The 14853-nt window shown below is 39.2% G+C and overlaps 1 pseudogene; it reads right to left on the bottom strand.

The window, feature by feature from the left end:
• Window positions 1-1530: 1530 nt before the first annotated feature.
• Window positions 1531-3242, bottom strand: LOC136233737 (dehydration-responsive element-binding protein 2D-like; annotated as a pseudogene).
• Window positions 3243-14853: the final 11611 nt, after the last annotated feature.

The raw sequence follows: 14853 nt of genomic DNA, 5'->3' as shown, positions 1-14853 counted from the left end.
TACCCATAATTATTTGTTTCGTTTGTGTTTGGTTCACAAACCTGATTTGTTATGCTTTGCGGAGCCAATGGGGAGTTTTGAATCAGTTAGGTTGTCTTTTTTAGAGAAGTTTGGGGTTTTCTTTGATTGTTGTTAATGATAGGTCTTTGCCGACTCTTTGGGTTTTTTCTTGTGTTCGTTTTTCTTCTTTTTCTATGTGTTTCCATCATGAGCAGTTTGTTCTGTTGCATTTCACATCAAATAATACTTATGTTTGTGTGGTGTAGGGTAGTGTTTGGGCTAATCGAAGAACTTCTATGTTTGACAGTATTTTGGATCAGAAAAGTAGGATGGGTGGGCAGTGAAGTATTACGGGGGATTTTAATGCGGTTTTATATGCTCACGAGAAGCTTGGTAGAGTTCCTACTGCTACGCCTTGCAATGATTTTCATAATTTTATTAATAATGGTTTGTTGATGGATTGTCCCTCTCAGAGTAGTTATTTTATCAAAACACAAGAACGTTAGTGTGTTTCTATAAACATATGAACTAACTAGTGTAATATGCACAAACGTCTGGACTAAATAGTGCACATTTAACAAGCCAAACTAACATGATAACAATTTAAGTAGTCTATGCAATTTAAATATAACAAAAAGTGCAAAGTGCATATGCCAAAGTAAAGAATTACAAATCTCCATTGAGTTACAGCCAAACCAAACTAAGATTTTCAAGTAGCTCTTAATGACAATAAGAATCCACATTGTTAGACAAATGTGTTTCGGGAACTTTCTAAACAAAAAAAGAAAAAAAAAACTGAAATGAATCTCTTGTTTCTCCTCAACTCTAATTACTCCATACTCTTCTTCTAATAGCCATTCCTCAAATTCAAAATGCCCAACCTCGTGTAATTATCCATATTCTTCATGTAAACATGAGGGTGTTGTAGTTGAGAAGCATCATCATGTCTTCATTCGCATCATCAACGGGAACAAGTACATATCACCAACATCGCCTATTGCTGGGATCACCAAACTTTATATTCTTTATAGCATAGTAATGAAAGGCATATCGGCCAACCCATTGACATGCACCTACCAAAAGCACAAATTACATGCATTAAGATCGAAGGCTTCTTATTCCACAGCAACAAGAGAACTTTATTTCACTCGAAAAACAAGTATCACTTAAACTTAAGGGCCAAATAAGCATCAATATTGAATATCAAGAGTTTGCAAGGCTTGATAAGCAAATTGTAGTCAAACAAAACAAAAGGCATTGATCATAAATGTTACTAATCTGAAACTAAACAAGACTGTAATGCTAATCTCAAACTAAACAGAACGCATTGTCATCAATGTTCAATCATTAACAAACAGATTATGATCCGATTGAAACAGAATCAACAGATTGAAAACCAAAAGAATAAATTAAAAGGAACACAATGAACCAATACAAAAGAATTCATAATTTTTTCCTTTAAATAGTGCACATTTAATAATATCAGCTTACTTGAAGTTTCATTTTGTCCTCAGTTTGAGAAGGGATTTTTCAACGGGAGATTGCCGCCTCCGCACAAATCGAATCATCGTACAACGGGAGATTCACATTCAAATTCGCCCAAAACTCTTCCATTCCCAATTGATTATCATCCTTTCACCCAAAATTCTCTTCGTTTTCTCCCGGCATAATTGGATCGGAGATATAACTCGAATTCGAATCAGTCTCCGTAATAATTGGGGATGGACCTGAATTAAGCGGGACGTGAATTTGATTTTCCGATTGGGTAACTCTGGTGTTATGAGAAGAAGCCAGAAACTGATTAAGATCCGAAAGATTGAATTTAGCTTCAGGACCATAGAGTTTCCTCGGAGCAGAATCATCAGCCATAGCAGCTTCAAGAGTACCTAACCATAAACGAGCACCACAATTAGGTTCTCTAATTACTGCAACCCATTTGCCGCAAGTTCTCTGACGAACACCCTTATAAGTGCAGAGTGCATTCTCAGGGCCGCCTTTGCCTCTCATACACCCTTTTTTGGAACTAGCTTGTGATTTTGTCTCCCCAAGAGTACCTATCCTTGATTTTGACACCAAATGGATATTTATAGAGAAGGGAGATATTTATAGAGAAGGGACTTATAACTCTCACCAACATACAACCAATGAGGACAACTGCCAAAAAAAATAAGGGAACTGAGCAACGTGTTCATATTAGAGTGTAATTAAAACTAACATTTTAGCAATTTATCTTTAGAAAAATGGAAAATATATTATTACTCGCTAATGATAATAAGATATCAACAAATCTCCCACATATATCTTTTCAGTCATGTTCTTCAGTCATGATACAGACCAGAACAATTTATCACCTACCAAAATCACATATTAACAGATCTTGTTTACAAGATGTATCAACATAACTCAAAGTCTATATGTGACCCCAGATATCATCAATTCTAATTTGAGAAGCCACATATTACTGATTAATGCAACAGAAAAGTCGAACTAAACAAGTATTTTTGGGCAGAGTAATTTACGAGAGGCTTCCAGTTGTTCTTGATATTTCGAGGCTGCTTCTTTAAGATATTCTTCTTTTTGGGCTGTCTCGTCTTTAATTTTGGCCTGCACATTCCGGTTATAAAGTTTAACAATGAACATTAAACTAGGAGGTTTCAAAAGAAAAATACAGCAACAAGATATTCTTCTCTCTCTAATTGCTTTTGTTCACGCAATAAAATGAACCTCATGTTTCTCTTCCATTTCTTCAACTTCCCAGCCATGCAGACTGCAAAAGCACAAAAGAAAAAAATGATTTTAAGGGTCAATAATAATGCAACTTACAAACACAAACAAATACAAAAACTGATATGTTCATCAGTAGAACAATTTTATTTTCATTCGGATATTGAGTAAGGCATTTGCTCAAAGTTTAACATAAATCATATCAAAATGAACATTAACTTTCTGTTACTTCCATTAACACTAAATTGAGGTGAGAGTTTGGAGGTTAAAGCAAATAAAAGTTTAAATTTCATTAAAATTCATTTACCTTTTATTAACTTCTTCCCAAACAAGGGCTAAAAGTATTGAAGAGAGAAAAACAAATATTAGAGGAAAGGGAATTTAGAAAACAATGCTTGTGCTTTCTTGTATTCTAAAATTTTGGTTGTATGTAAATAGGAAATAGCAGGGGGAAGCACCAACTTACATGCATTTTCAACTCGTCTGAGGTCTGAGAAAGAAATTTTCGCCGGCCACATTCTGTAATCGTTACTATAATATCCTTTTTTTCATCTGATTTAGTATGAGTTCTTGGAAGATTGGTTGAAGCACTCATATCTGGATATGAATTTTCTTAGGGTTTCTTGACCATCCTTTAACCTGCAAAGGAAAATTTAACTTCCTTAAAATCATCAGGTGAATCAGATTATACATATAAAATTCCTTAGATCTATTCAGATTTCTCCCTAATCAGAAATTAAACAATCAAAGCTAGATTCAGATTTCTTTTTCACATAAGAAAAGATCAAAGATTCTCATTACCACTCAGTGATAACGGAGGTAGTGGTGCAGAAATGGACAGGAGGTTTGGCTAGAAGCAGCTCAGTATGGATTGGCTCGCTAGCAAGATGAAGATGCCAAGAGGTCAAGCAACTCTATCAGTGGACAGTGCCCTTGGGGATGTTCTGATTTGAAATCTTTATGACTCTTCTGAGCTTGTTATTCCGGTACACACAGCCAAATTCTTTTCTTGCCGAGGACTAGCGCTTATACGATGAAGACCGACTTACAGGTGAAAGAAATGAAATTACACTAAGCTGAAGAAGAAGAGGCTGAAGAAGAAGGAAAGGAGACAGTGAGCGTTAACCCTAAAATCCAAGTATAAGTTTGTTTATATATAAATATAAAAGACAATAATACCCTTAATCTTAAAAAACTAAAACACCCTTTAACATTTATGTAACCTCCTCCAACATGAGTAGAGACCGTGAGTACACCAAGTTTATTAATTATTGGCCTTTTTGTTAATTATTGGCATTTTGATTTGTAGTAGAAATATATAAGGTACAAAATTACAATCAACCTTAATGTGTTTTGTTTTCTCGTGAAAAGTTTCACGTCCAGGCATGCAAGTTGCGAGACGAGATCTCTTTGTTTCGAATCAACACCCATCATATTTTCTAGTGCATGTGTGGGCATGACGGAGAATATAGCAGTGGCGACGCACCTGAATGATTTTAATATGAAAATCACTCAATTAAGTTCTGTAGATATTGATTTTGATGAAGAGGTATTAGCCCTAATTCTGTTATCTTCTTTACTAGAGAGTTGGAGCGGCACAGTTACTGCCCTAAGTGCTTCAGTAGGGAAAGAAAAACTTAGGTTTGATGATGTCAGAGACTTGATTATAAGCGAGGAGATTCGCAGGAAAGAGTCAGGTTCCACATCTGGATTAGCCTTGAATGCAGAGAATCGGGGCAGGTCAGATCGCAGGTCAAAGCAGAATCGTGGCAGGTCTAAGTCCAAAGGGAGAGGGAAACCTGTGAAGGACAAGAGCCACATCAAGTGCTCGAATTGTAATGAGAATGGTCATTACAAGAGTGAATGTAAGGCACCGCAGAAGGAGAAGTCAGTGAATTCAGCCAGCGAGGATTTTGGTGATGCGTTGATTCTGAGTAATTCAACTGCAGAAACAGCAGCAGAAGCCCTGGTATTGAGTGTAAGAAGTCCTCTGGAGTCTTGTGTATTAGACTCAGAAGCTTCGTTTCATTCATGTAGTAGTGCAGATTTGATGGAAAACTATACCCCTGGGAAATTCGGAAAGGTTTATCTTGCTGATGATGAGCCTTTGGAGATTGTAGGGAAGGGAGATGTTTCGATCAAATCTCCGAATGGATCTGTGATAAAGTTGTCTAGAGTAAAGCATGTTCCTGGCCTAAAGAGAAATCTGTTGTCAATTGGGCAAATGGATGATGAAGGTTATTGTGTAATCTTTGCAGGTGGTGCTTGGAAAATGACCAAAGGAGCCATGGCGGTTGCCCGTGGTGAGAAGATTGGATCGTTGTACTTAACAGACAGCATTTTCAATAGCATTGATGTCGTGAGGGAGAATGTCAATGAAGATTTGTGGCACTGTCGTCTTAGACACATGAGTGAAAAGGGGATGGAAGTGCTGTATTCAAAGGGTCTGTTGCCAGGTCTGAAATCTGATGATCTTAGGTTGTGTGAGGATTGCATCTTTGGGAAGCAGAAAAGGGTCAGTTTCTCTAAGGGTGGCAGAACTTTGAAGAAAGAGAAGTTGAAGTTAGTTCACAGCGATCTATTGGGTCCTGCACCTGTGAAATCTCTTGGTGGAGCTTTGTATTACATGACCCTCATTGACGACTCCACTAGGAAAGTGTGGATCTATTTTCTGAGAAAGAAATCTGATGCTTTTGATTCCTTTCGAAAATGGAAGGCCTTGGTTGAGAATGAGACAGGTTTGAAGGTAAAGGGCTTGAGGTCTGACAATGGTGGGGAGTATGAGCTTAGGGAATTCAAGGAATTCTGTGCTCAGAATGGAATTTGCATAGAGAAGACTCTAAAAGGAACTCCTCAGGAGAACGGAGTTGCAGAACGAATGAACAGAACTCTGTGTGAGCATGCTAGAAGCATGAGGCTGAAGTGCGGACTTCCGAAGACATTCTGGGCAGAAGCAGTTAACACTGCAGCATTCTTGATCAACAGAGGGCCATCAAGTCCCTTGTAGAGTGGCATTCCTAAAGAGGCTTGGAGTGGCAAGCAGGTAAATCTGTCCTTTCTACGAGTATTTGGATGTGATTCATATGTTCATATTGCTCCCATTGAGAGAAGTAAGTTAGATGCGAAGTCTATTAAGTGCACGTTTATTGGATACGGTGGTGATGATTTCAGATATGGGTTCTGGGATAGTCAGAACAGGAGGATTATTCGCAGTCAGGATGTTGTTTTCAATGAGCAGATGATGTACAAGGATAGTCTGGGTGCATCTGATACTGCTAATGCAGAACCAGAGGTCGTGGACCTAGACATCACAAATTCTGGTTGGAGCAAGGAGGTAGTTGTGGAGGAGACAGTTGTGGAGGAGGTAGAAGAACCCCAAACTCCACTGGTTGCACTACGCAGATCCACTAGAGAGCGTAGAGCACCTGACAGGTACACACCTACAAGCAACTACATGCTGCTGACAGATAGTGGTGAACCAGAAAGCTACTTGGAGGCATCTCGTGGAGAGGATGCGAGCAAATGGAGGCTTGTAATAGATGATAAGATGGATTCCTTGATGACCAATGGGACCTGGGAACTTGTTGAGCTTCCAAAGGGTAAGAAGGCTCTACAAAACAGGTGGATTTTCATAATCAAAGAAGAGGCTGATGGTAGCAAGTGCTACAAGGAAAGGCTGGTCATGAAAGGCTTTCAGTAGAGGTATGGGATAAATTATACTCACGTTTTTACTCCAGTGGTGAAGCTGACTACTATTCGTTTAGTGTTTAGTATGGTAGCTACAGAAGATTTGGAGCTGCAGCAAATGGATGTAAAAACAGCATTTCTTCATGGGGACTTAAATGAAGACATCTATATGAAGCAACCTCAGGGCTATGAGTCTGATAACGCTGAGCTTGTGCGCAAGTTGAACAAGAGCTTGTATAGTCTGAAACAACCTCCAAGACAGTGGTACAAGAAAATTGACGGATTGATGCATGAAATTGAGTTCGCGAGGAGTGAAGCTGATCATTGTTGTTACTTCAAAAAATTGAATGAAGGCTATATAAATGTACTGTTATATGTTGATGATATGCTGATTGCAGGGTCGAGTGCTCGAGAAGTGAGAAAACTGAAGAAGCAGTTATCTAGGCGGTTTGCTATGAAAGATCTCGGAGAAGCTAAGCAGATTCTGGGCATGAGGATTGAAAGAGATAGGAAGGCTGGAAAGTTGTATCTCTCACAAGCTGAGTATATCAAGAAGGTCTTGATTAGATTCGGCATGCAAGATGCTAAGCCAGCTACGGTTCCTTTGGGTAGCCATTTCAAGCTATCTAAACATGACTCACCCAAAAGCAGAGAAGAGCGAGTCCAGATGGAGAGAACTTCGTATGCCTCAGCAATTGGCAGCTTGATGTATGCAATGGTGTGCACAAGGCCGGATATTGCACGTGCTGTGGGAGCTGTTAGTCGTTTCATGGGAGACCCTGGTAAGAAGCATTGGGAAGCAGTAAAGTGGATTTTGAGATACCTGAAGGGAACCACTGAACAGGCCTTATGTTTTGACGACAAGGAAGTTATGTTGACAGGATATGTGGATGCAGATTTGGCATCTAGTGACCTTGACAAGAGAAGAAGTACAATCAGATATGTCTTCACATTGGGTGGTACTGCTATCTCTTGGGCTTCTAAGCTGCAGAAGGTGGTGGCTTTGTCTACTGCAGAAGCTGAGTATGTTGCAGTGACTGAGGCTAGTAAGGAGATGGTATGGTTGCAGAATTTCTTGCGTGAGTTGGGAAAGGAGCAGAAGGATCCTGTTTTGTACAGCGACAGTTAGAGTGCGATTCATTTGGCAAAGGATCCCGCCTTTCACTCAAGAACAAAGAACATAGAGTTGAAGTATCACTACATACGGCATCTCTTGGACAGGAAGATATTGCAGTTGATGAAGATTCCAGGCACAGAGAATCCTGCAGATATATTGACTAAGGTTGCAACCTTAGAGAAGCTGAAGCTATGTATGGCTTCAGCTGGCCTTGGTAATTAAGTTAAAGGCATGGCACTAACATCAGATGACGAATTTAGTCTCTAGGTGGGAGATTGTTGGGCTTATGGAGACTAATATATATAGGCCCAACTGAAGCGATGGGCCCAACTGCAACGATTAGGGTTTCAGGAGTATAAATGTAACCTCTTTCTCTGTAATCTGTATCTCATTCATTATAGTAAATATCCTGGCTTGGTAGTGCCCCCAGACATAGTCATTCATATTGAGTGACGAACTGGGTAAATAATTCTTGTGTGTTTGCTTATTTTCGTTTATCGTAATTTCAATTATTCCTAACAGATCGGCTGAAGAACTCATATCTGCACATGGATTTTCTTCCATTTCCTTGACCATCGTTTTTCCTGCAAAATAAATAAATCATCGTATGAATCAGCTCAGATGGATATGAAAGTTGTTTTCCCAGGTAAACCATCGGGCTTCACTAGAACTATTCCAGATCTGTTCAGATCTCTATTCATTTGTTAAACAATCCATCTATTCAGAATTCTTTTCAGTAGCTAAACATTTGAAGCTAGATTTTTAAGATTTCTCCATAGTTTTGATGAAAAATAAACAAGACCAAGTTTACAATAGTTACCTTTCTTCCTCGCCCCAAAATCAGCCATTCTTACACCTCTGTCTCCCTCTCTTGATATCCTTGAACACAGAGCCAGTCGACTATTAAAAGGACAAGTTTGGAGAGGGATGATGTGCCTGATGTGGAAAAACAGCCTGGATCACATGACACCTACTGTTGGTTTCTATTCTATGCGCTGAAGCTGGCAAGAGCTGGATCTAGGGATGTAAAACAAAACTGATGGAGTCTACCAATTTAATAGAGGGATAAGTTCAATAATACCCCTAACATTTATTGTTGGAAGAAATTTTAACTCTAACGTTTAAAATAGTAAAATCTTACATTTAGCATTATTATAAAACACAAATATTTTGTTGTTTATTCCGCATCAGTTACATATTGTTGGTTTAAAAAAAATCGTATTTTTTTTGTTTAATAATAGAATTGTAGATTGATATTTATAAATTCGGCGAAATATATATATATTTTTGTCTAATTCGTTCAGAAGATAGTATTTTTTTTAATTTTTTTAAATTATTTTCACGTCTAATCATATATTGTTATCTATTACTAATAAACGATAAAATGACGTATATGTGAAGTATAGATGACAAGCTTTATGACCAGCTTGATGAATTATTTCTCAAATTGATCCAACTTGTCAACGTTAGTGGTAAATTGTTCTTAGCCGCCAACGATAGTGGTAAAATTGTATCATTTTAGACGTTAAAAATAAAATTGTTGCCGTTGTAAACGTTAGAAGTATTTTTTCACTTTATCTTTTTAATATATAAAAAATATGCATAAAGCTAATATTGGTCCCTAAACTATACCTTGAAAATCAATTAATGCCTTAATCTATTTAGAAATAAGTCTCACCCTCTTATCTATTGATGTTAAGATACGATCTAATCATAATTCAACAACTGAACACATAATTAATATTGTAGAGTGTAGGAAATATATTTACCTCAAGCCCTAAAAAGGATCCAAAATAATAATAAAAAAAAAATTCAAAAAAGGAAACAAGGTTAGAAACTTTATTAAGGGGGTGTTTGGCTATTCCCTTTTCATTTTTTGTTTATATTTTCACTTTAAAAGTGAGAGTTTTAGTTTGGTTAGATAATTTCATTTGTCTTTTATAGTTGAAAAGTAAGTTTTCACAAAAACAATGAATCATGCTTTTTAGAAAACCAGTTTTTTCTCACAGCAAACAACAGGTAAACCAAACGGGCCTTAAAAAGACAGAGATTTTTGCCAACAGCATTTTCATCGTTTTTCATTTTTTTTTCTATTTTCGTTTTTCATGTTTTTTTACTCTCTTTTCACGTTTTCACCTTGTTTTTTTTTCATTTTTCATGTTGTCACCATATTTCCGTTTTTCTCGTTTAGCCATATTTTCGTTTTTCTCGTTTAGTCACCAAGAACCTATACTATTGCCCTTTATATTTTGGGTAAATAATTATAAGATCCTTATATTTTTACTTAACACGCTAGTAAGTCCATCATATTATTATAAGGTCCTTAAGTTTTATCTTAATCAATTCTTTACTCATTCTATTTGTTTTTGTAAATGGAAGTCTAAAATTGCTCATAGTTATATACATAAAAAAATTATCTTTTAGTTTCAAATTTAATCTAATTAAATTTAATGAAGTTTTTGAACTATATATGCATCGAAATTAATATACTTGAAAAAATGTATTATTAATTTTCTTAAATTATAATTATTTTTTAATATAATATCTTTAAACTAACATTAAATATTATTATAATTTTGTTAAAAATCATTTTTTTTCTTCATTCGTCAAATTTATTAGAATTGTAATAACTTGATGACTAGTGGAGAATTTCCGATTGACTGCCGTCTTTGTGGGGGCGTCGTTGGGTTCGACGGGGGGAAGCTCCGATGCCAAAGTCAGTATAGAGAAACAAGAGAGCAAACTGAATTGACAAAGGGTGAGTGAATATGTACCTTGATAGCTTGAGATGTGAGCTATATATAGTAGTGAAGTTGTAACCGTTAGTAACTAGAAAGTCTCAATTAATGCTCCATTAATGGCGGTTACTGGTTTCCTTTAAGTATGCAGGTTAGCTTATTGATAGCTTATTAATGGTCTTTATTGCGGGATCGGCTCAGCTGTTTCAATGGCGGGTTGAATGGTTATGACGATTCGCCTCACAGGTTCGCCCGCGGATCTCTGGCAGTGAGGTGTTGGTGATCCGCCTGTCGGATCTCTTTGCTCAATACGCCGTGATACTTCGGTATCAGATGATCAACACGTGGCGCTCTAGGCGAATATCCCTTTTGATCCTTAGGGATAATATCACAATGTTATCAGAAGCCCCCCTAAAGTTTCTTTAAAGTCCTTTAGGGCTTTTTAGCTTCTTTGCGCGCCGTCATGATTACCTGCATTAATGGTTACTCTGTTCGATGCCAATCGATGGATGACACGTGTCGTGGCGCGCCGCTCGAGAAAAGAGAAAATGCCTTCTTCCTTTCTCCCTTTCTCTTTCTTCCTCATTTGCTCTTCTTCTCCAATTTTCTTTGCCCAGAGTTTCTCCCGGAGTTTCAGAGTCCCCCAAGCTTTTACTTTCATGTAAGTTCATCTCTTTCATTCTATTTTTTCTGAATGTTTTAGGAGCTCTTCTTCATCCTCCGAATCGACCTTCGAACTTTTTAATTTGACCTCTTCCTCTGAAATCGTAGTTAGCTGGACTACTTCCTCATCGGATAATTCTTATTCCTCCGAAGATACAGTTAGCTCTAATTTAGCTGAGTCGCGTAACTCGGCGCGTAATAGTGGTCGAACTCGTTCAAGTAGAATTCAAAACCTTTCCGTCCTCGTTACTGGTACTGTTTCGGTAATAGATTTTAGGCGATTTTCCGGGATGGTGGCTTCTTCTTCTGCCCCGTCTAAGAAAAAGGTGCCTCGTGCGGAGTCTACTCCATCTCGCATGAGCACCACGGATCTAGCGGATCTGGCGAATCGCTTTCCGTGGATAAAGGACTATGAGACTCAATTGGCGGCTCCTCATCAACGACCCGCCTGTCCGCCAAGCGGATATCTGTCCGTATATTGTAGTCATGTAGAAAGAGGATTCCGACTTCCTCTGCCTAAGATGATGGTGGACATTCTAGCTTACTTTGATATCACTGCCAGTCAGTTACACCCAAATAGCTGGTTAGATCTGGCTTTAGATTGCTACTTAGCTTCAAACTTAGGGGTAGTGTGCACCCCTCGTGTCTTTCGATCGTTTCATAAACCGTCAAAGCGAAAGTCTGAGTCTTTCCTTACTTTTGCGAAGTTTGGAGTATATTCGCCGTTTAGCGGCAAGATGTCCAACGTCCATCTTTGGGATGAAAAATTATTCTATGTAAAGATAAAAGAGGGCGAATCTTTAGGCTTTCCCTCGTACTGGAATGCCAAACCTTTGCACATGGCGGGAGACATACGCATATTGAATGATAGTGATGAGGTAGTGGCGGAGCTCATAAAGAGTGTCAAAGCGGATGCTTGGACATACGCTGACGCCTTGGACTTCATGATGAATGACATTCCTTTGATTCGCCGAGAAGGGGACAAGTTCATTTACTCAAAGTTTGCACAATTTGATCAAGGTAACTTTGTTTTTTCTTTGAACCTTGATTACTTTATTGTTCTCTTTGTCAGGGGTTTATCTAAGGCCAATCACGCTCTTGTAGAGATGCGCAAGAAAATGAAGGAGGATGAGGCCCGAAAGAAAGGGCAAGCTATGGATCCCCAAAAGGGTGCAGGGAAACGTCCTGCGGATATAATGGCCGACCCGCCTCTGAAGAAGAGGAAGCCTACAGCTTCCGGCGGACAAAAGATTATGGCGGATGCCATGAAATCCGCAATGCCTTTGGTGGAGAAGGAACAAGTAAGCTGGTTTTACCTTTTCCTTTTTGCCATATTTTGAATCTAAGTTCTGACCTTCCCACCTTTGTGCAGATGGCGAAGCCTGACCTTGGTGGTTACTGGTCCGCCAAACATGGTATCAAGGGATCCTTGGAGAATGAGTCCGTCCTCAATGATCTGGACGAGGCTCTTGGTCAGTTGGGCGAGGTGCAAAAGAACCAGAACCAGATCCCAGGATCAGCCCATGTCCAAATGGGAAAGACGGAGCTTCTAACGGTAAGTTCCTTCTGTCCTTTTATTTATGAATAAGTGATCTCCTTTGGGGAGAGTTTTGCTATTTGTTCTTTCGTTTGAATGAACTGTTTGCCTTGATAGATGTATACTCGTTTGCGTGCTATAGAGGCGGAGCTCCTTCAAGGTGTGGCGGATAAGGCCACTATAGAAAAGTTGGAGAAAGAAGTTGCTGATGCTAACGCGAATGCCGCGTCCGCCATTACCCTCAAGGATGCCGAGATCCAGAAGCTGAAGGAAAAGATCGAAGAAGATGCTAAGGAGCATGAGGATGCCTTAGCAGACGCTGAATTCATGGCAGGGGAGCAAGCTTTCTTTTACGGCGAATGGATCATGGTGTACGTCCAACTGGCGAATCCCGAGATTGATTTTACTGATCCGGAGTTCGCCGTTCCTGACCCGGATGTTGTCCTTAAATATCGTAAAATCCCGGACGTCAAGGATTACATCCGTGATCAAGTTCGGAAATGGATGAAGGGACCCGCCGAAGAAAGCAAACCTCCTGTCAGCATCAAGCTGGTGGATCTTGAAGAAGTACCTCCAAAGGTGGGTGAGGAGCTGATAACTGATGGCACTCTTCCCCTTGAATGAACTACTTCCGTGGAAAAGGAAGTCCCTTTATCGGGTGTATCTGGAGCCACTGAGAAGGAAGCCCCACAGGAGGGTGAATTAGGCGAGAAAGATGTTAAGGAGGATGCTCCTATCAATGTTTAGTTTTGTTTGTAAAACTTAAGTACAGTTGTTTAATCCTTATTATTATTTATTTTACTTTTACGTTTGCGTAAGTAAATATATAAGCTTTCAGGATTGGTTTTGAAGTAGGTGGCCAGCCATACTTCATTGTGTGAACCTTTGTGAAGGTTTGAAGCTGTTTTATTCCTTTAGAGGAAGTTAAACTACCTTAGGGATCGTCTTGCTACCTATCTTTGAGGTGAATCGATCCGCCTTTAGGACTTGTGAACCCTTCCTTGGGAAGGACGTAAGAGAGTGTAAAGATCTCGCGTCCGAGAAATGTTTTAACTCTATCTCTAATGGTGATCAATTTAAGGATTGATTAGCCCATGAGATTTGATCTCCTATCTTTGAGGAGAAAAAGTAGCTATGTGATAGCAGTACTTTTTGTTGTGGGAAGCGTTGGGTGCCCCCCTTCTTTTTTAGACTGGAATATTTATATTGCTGCAAGAAAATACTTAAAAAGAATATTGACAATAGAATAATTGCTTTTTATTGATTGGAGATACGCTTTATTGTAGCAAGCGGGTCTTATATGTGAGCCTCATTAAAACCTTTAATAAGAAAAACCTCATGGGAAAAAAGCTTTACTAAAGGAAAAAGAGTACTCAAGACCTTGTTTACATTCTATTTTCGGGCGAAATATTTGCGGAGATTTTGGAGATTCTATGTACGCGGCAGCGTGTTTCCCTCCATGTCTTGAATCTTAAATGTGGCGAACCCAATTTTGTCGATTATTCTGTACGGGCCTGTCCAGGTGAGTCCTAGCTTTCCTTTTCCTTCCTTGGATTGGATTTTGTCTGCTTTACGGAGTACGAGGTCTCCCACATTCAAGTTTACAAGTTTGGCATTCTTGTCATGATAAGCTGTGATCCGCTGCTTATAAGCCGCCATGCGTACATATGCCTTTTCTCGCCTTTCCTCCACTTGATCAAGACTTTCTTTCAACTTTTGGCTGTTTTCATCCTCGCAATAGAATGCAACTCTGTCACTGGGGACTTGTATTTCGACTGGAATTATAGCTTCGACGCCGTGACAAAGGGCGAACGGCGTCTCGCCTGTGGCTGTTCTGGGAGTGGTGCGATACGCCCATAGGACGCTCGTTAACTGATCCGCCCATTTCTTGTCATGCTCTCCTAATCTTTTCTTTATTCCTTTAACGATCGTTCGGTTTGTAACTTCAGTCATACCGTTTGACTGAGGATAATAAACTGAGGCGAATCTGTTCAAAATGCCCAATTCTTCACAGAAAGTTTTGAACTCTGCACAGTTGAATTGCGTTCCATTGTCAGTGATAATCGTATGAGGAACTCCATACCTTCCTACGATGTTATCTTTGACGAACTCCACCATTCGTTCAGCATTGATAGAGGAGACAGCCTCAGCCTCTACCCATTTGGTGAAATGATCCACAGCCACCACAACATACTTCCTTTGTCTTCTGGTGGGAGGAAATGGTCCAACTATGTCAATACCCCAGGCCGCAAAGGGCCGACCTTCGATGATGGGCCTTTGAAGGTGTTTAGCGGTATGTGATTCATTTGCATGAATCTGACAATTATGGCAAGATTCCACCAATTTTTGTGCATCAAGTTCCGCTGTGGGCCAATAAAATCCTGCTA

This window comes from Euphorbia lathyris, chromosome 6 (genome assembly GCF_963576675.1).
Source record: "Euphorbia lathyris chromosome 6, ddEupLath1.1, whole genome shotgun sequence".
NCBI classification, from domain to species: Eukaryota; Viridiplantae; Streptophyta; class Magnoliopsida; order Malpighiales; family Euphorbiaceae; genus Euphorbia; species Euphorbia lathyris.
The sequence above is the reverse complement of the archived record's forward strand: the minus strand, read 5'-3'. Positions and strand labels throughout refer to the sequence as shown.